The 5,176-nt window shown below is 35.1% G+C and overlaps 1 pseudogene; it reads left to right on the top strand.

Annotated features, from left to right (window-relative positions):
* The window catches only part of LOC111381895, a 9,598-nt pseudogene extending 7,843 nt beyond the window's left edge, over positions 1-1,755 (top strand).
* The last annotated feature ends 3,421 nt before the right edge of the window (positions 1,756-5,176 follow it).

Raw genomic sequence — 5,176 nt, 5'->3', positions numbered from 1 at the left:
TGCGTAATTTTGTCACTGGGCTGCGTATTGTGGACAATATAGAAAGACCACTTAAGATATTTTGTGACAATAAATTAGCAGTGCTGTATTCCAATAACAACGGGAGCTCGACAAAGTCAAAACACATAGAGATCAAGTTCCTTGCCGTTAAAGAAAGAGTTCAGAGTGGACAGGTGTCAATAGAGCATATTGGGACAAACTCCATGGTTGCGGATCCGCTTACTAAGGGATTGATACCCAAGGTCTTTCATGAGCACACTGCTCATATGGGTGTAATGTCTCTTGAGGATATCTAGTTTCAGTGGGAGCTTGTATTTTTGCTTTTCATATTGGACACATGTACTGTTATTTTGGATACGGTTTAAAGTTAAAGTTATTTTCAGTTATAAAGTTATTTGGTTAATTATCTCTGAACTTGTTTAAAATGATCTCACTAAGGTATTAAGGTGGACCAGTTGGAAATAGGCATGTTACAGATCACATTACATGTAATTTTCATGCTACACATCCATGCTTGATCCATGTCATTCGATTATATTGATATACGTGACCATTGATGGGTTTAGCTACGTGAAAGTAGCGAAAGTCGCTTTGATCCTATGTTGATATGATTGATGGATGGGATTGTTTGGGGATACATTCGGTAATGATAGCAAAATTCTGAGTACTCATAAGGTTATGTTTAATGCACAATTATAAGGTGACACATATAGTCCAAGTGGGAGATTGTAAGGATTTTTAATTAAAGATGGGCTTGTATGTGTAAATAATTGTGTGTTAAATTATACGCTATCGAATTCGGTTGAGCCCGATTAAAGTGATCTAATAAGATTTCGGTTTTGGGCTTTAACGTATCCAATTAAAGTATGAGTTTACATATGTATAGAGACCGGGCCCAAATCCTAATTCTATGATGGGCCGAATTAGGTCAAAGGGCATTTCCATATAAATAAGGTTATGGTCCCCAAATCACACGCAATGAATTATTCATTCTCTACTGCATCCCATCACAGAGAGGAAAATGAGACTGCGTGTAGATTTGGAAGATCATACCGCGAAATCCATATTGCATTAACCATATCAGATTCAGGTATGCTTCCGCTTTAATTCTTATATTTCTCGATGATTTAACATGAAAGATTCAGTAATTTAAAGCATTAAATTATTGAACAACTGATTCATGGGTGAAACTTGGAAATTTCACTGCTGTGAACGTGAAGCTTGCTCAAAGATTTGTTCTTACAGAGCCAAAATGGATGAGATATCTTAAACTGAATTTATTGAGTCATTATGGTTCACAGTTCTACTGTACACTGAGTGTTCTAGAAGTGCATGGAATGGATGCCATTGGAGCAGTATCCGAGGAACCAGTTTATGAACAGAAACTTACCTCCAACCAGCACATAACTACAGAGAGTGATCTTTGTCAAGATGCGGTTGATGAAACTGTTGGAATCATGGAGTTACTGTATTGATGAGCTAGACCCAGTTGAAGAGATTCGTCATCAGCAAGTTAACAGGATGCCTGGGGATAGTGTTCTTAAAATTCTAATGAAAAGTTAGATCCCTGTATTTGAATTTATATGTCGACTATGTGTTTGCTTTTCGACTTCTATAAACAGCTTCAGTTTTTAGGTGACTATGTTTATTTATGTGTTTAACTGCGGATTGGAGGTCGAAGGGGTTTAGAAGAATCTGTTACATGTTTCTATTGTGTTCTTAGCTGTTCTAATGATATTGACAAATATGATTTTCCGTGTTCATGGTTCCCAAAATTCCAGGAAATTTTGTTCCAATGGGTCTTCCTTTTATTTATTTATTTTATTTTTTATTTTTTTTCATGGTTGGGGAACTTATAGTTGCTACGCTCCGAATGCACACTAGATAAACTCTTGGACTGACGCAATAGCACGCAAACCATGCCAACCAAATAAACCGCATGGGACTATGGGGGTCTTCTTGGTTTTACCTATTAGTGAGTAGTAGTGTTACCATGATCATCCTATCTTTATTTTTTTAATGATTATGGGTGTTCGAGTCAGTTTATGCGCACCTCGACTAATCCCACGAAGTCCTGAAATTTACATCCAGGTACTAAATTCAATGGCCCCGAGGGGAATCGACTTTTTATTCATCTTCTGCTTTATTTTCTCGAGTGGCATTTATGTCAGTTTTTGAGTTATAACAGAGGTTGACTTGTGGCAGATGACAGGCATTTTTTAGCGTAGGGTGTATGATTACTCAGCCACTGGACTCAAAGCATGTATAAGAGGAAGGATTAAGACAAATCATATTTCCAAACAAAATAAATGTATTTACATAATTAAAATCTTAACTATACCGAATGAGCTTTATATAAGATATATTAATTTATATTTTATAGTTTACCATGATTAATTTAAAGGGAAGATACATTTAATAGTAGAAAATTTCTTCTTTTTCTTCGCATTGGCATTTCAGGTTTATGAGCCTCTTACTAAGCTCTTATTAGGGCTTAATTTTTATTTTTATTTTTTTCAAAATGTATTTATCTCTCTCCTTTTTTGAATCATACGTTATATTTTATAAAGCCACTATTTGTCCCCCTTTAAAACAATTTTTTTAATACTCTTTTTTAATACAAATTTACACGATAAAATATTTTGTACATAAATTCAAAATTTTTTCTACCTTTTAGTCACATTTTCCAAAAAATCACTTTTCAAAGCTTAGGAAGTGTTTGGCAGACATTTTTATGTAAAAATATATTTTTGAATAGTAAATTGATGGGAAATATGTGGTTGAAAAATAAGAAAAAGTTTTTGATTTACGTGTAATATTGTTTTAATAAAGAATGTGTGGTTAAAAAGAAAAAAGAGAAAAATGCAATTAAAAAAAATGGGTACCAAACGGTGTTTTCAAAATAAAGAGGCAAAATAATATTATATGCAAACTTAATTTTTTTTTTTTTTAAACCATACATTCTTCAAAATTTCATTATTTTAAAATACATTTTCTCCCAAAACACATTTTAATTGAGTCCAAACAAGACTAGATATATAGCTAAAAAAGTGATAGGGATTGTTTGAAATAATTAAATCCAGAAATATGAGAGGTTAGTGATATTTTGAAACGGGGGAGATGTCTCTAATATGGCCAAAAGATTATGAAGTGTCTTCAATATTATTTTAATTCTTTTCAATTGTATTTGGGTCTCATTTTCAATTTTTTTGTGATCACGTTGCAGAGCTAACAAATATGGTGTATATGGATCATTTTGGATGGCTTCGTCCAACATTTTGTTGAATCATCGTTTGCATTTTGCAGGGCAAATGGCCCATCATTTTAAGGGTGTTTGGCCCGCCCCACTTTTAAAGATCAATATTCTAAAATTATGATAAAAGTTTCATTATTCAAAAATTAGATATTTCACATTTAAATATTAAATATTATAATACAAATTTTATTCAACCCTAATTATTTTCACCTCTCTTCCCTCTACCTCTCCATTCTCTCTCATTTTCTCTCATGTCTCTCTTTTCGAATGTCGGCTATCCATTCAAACTCTGACAACCGACGATGAAGAAGCTGCTCTGGCCGACACCACACCACAAGCGCTCGCGCGACATTTGCTTACAAATGGACCTCTCGACAACACTGTAAATCAATGTAGGTCAACGTTATAGATTTATAGTCACAGGTAGCTATTTTATATCTGGACGGCGTTGGACAAGTGGTCGGTGCTACAGATCGAGTAGGAGAAGAGAATGGGTAGTGGTGCTTGTTGGTGCCGGGCTTATTTGTGAGCGGTAAAGATGGTTGTTTGTGAGTGCATTTTAAATCACAAATTTATGAAATGGAAATATAGTACAAAACCATAAAACCAAATAAGAAAATTAAAATAAGAAGGAGTAGAAAACGAAGATTAAATCCGAGGCAAGTGTATTCACTCTCTCCTTAAGACAATATTGCCCTGCTACGGTGCTCACGGTTGGCGGCAATTGTCTCCCAAAATACAACGGATTCGATTTGTGGTAGTAGCACTTCAAACCACAAATCCGGTGAACTTTCGACGGAGTTTCCTCTCTACAAGGAATATAATATATGAAAAGAGATGAAGAAGAAGAGAATTGCAATTTTGAGAAGAATGAATGCTCAATATGCAAATGGTGTACTCTCAAAGTCATCCAAGGGGTCCTTTATATAGAGAATTGAGTGGCGTGATGAAAGGATTTGAGTCAAACCATGCAACCTTCCAAACAGGTGCCACTATTCCAAAACCACAATTTCTCATTCATTTTTGAATTGGTTTATTAATAAACACCATTTCCAACAATCCCCCACAAGAATGAAAATTCGAGTACATAAGTATCATGCAATGCAATGATGATGCATTATGCATTGTAGAGAGTAAGCGGAAAAACACTGCATCAGGTAAGGTAGCTTCTGGCTTTGAACCTCCCTTAGTGAAATACTATCAGACTTACTCGGCTAATTGGTGAACGTGATGTCTTGAACCATTCAGCCTTTGGTTTAAGCCAAGACAACAATACTCACACAGATGTCTTCCCTATTCCGTCGTTGTTCTCATGACTTGGTTCATTTTGGCCTTGAACCCTTCTTGGTTCTGCAAGTGTTTTGAGAATTTAAGCCTTTTAATAATTCTCATTGAAGCGGCCCCACTTCACACTTACATAGGTGACCTCCTATAAAGAGTATTATGCCCTATCCACTTGACTTAATCAAGATATAGGAATCATTAAAAGATTATCTTAACCTCTTCCAACTCTGTAGAAAGCACTTTGGTATCATAGGAATGAGTTAGGAAATTATTTCCTAAGTGCTTCATGGAATCCTCATAACTTAGTTGTCCCTTTGAACCAAGATCTTGGGATCTCCAGTCAACAAGGTAGGATTACCATTACAAGGACTCTAACGTAGTAGGCTTTACCTCATTCCCTTCGATATGCAGTATTCTTGATCTCTCCTAGTAAATCTCTTTAAAGGTACCACGAGTTTACACCATTGAGATCAACTGCTTGGAGGTATTATGTCTTACCGTTACATGTGACTTAGTATCTTTATCAAATGTAGCTGGCCAGCGATTGATTTATTTAATAGATACACATTGTCACAGCCAAGAAATCCTCTCATGAAGCTACATGCTTCTTATTAGCTTTATCTAAAGCTATTTCAA

Source organism: Olea europaea, unplaced genomic scaffold (assembly GCF_002742605.1).
Source record: "Olea europaea var. sylvestris unplaced genomic scaffold, O_europaea_v1 scaffold239, whole genome shotgun sequence".
NCBI classification, from domain to species: Eukaryota; Viridiplantae; Streptophyta; class Magnoliopsida; order Lamiales; family Oleaceae; genus Olea; species Olea europaea.
The sequence above is the reverse complement of the archived record's forward strand: the minus strand, read 5'-3'. Positions and strand labels throughout refer to the sequence as shown.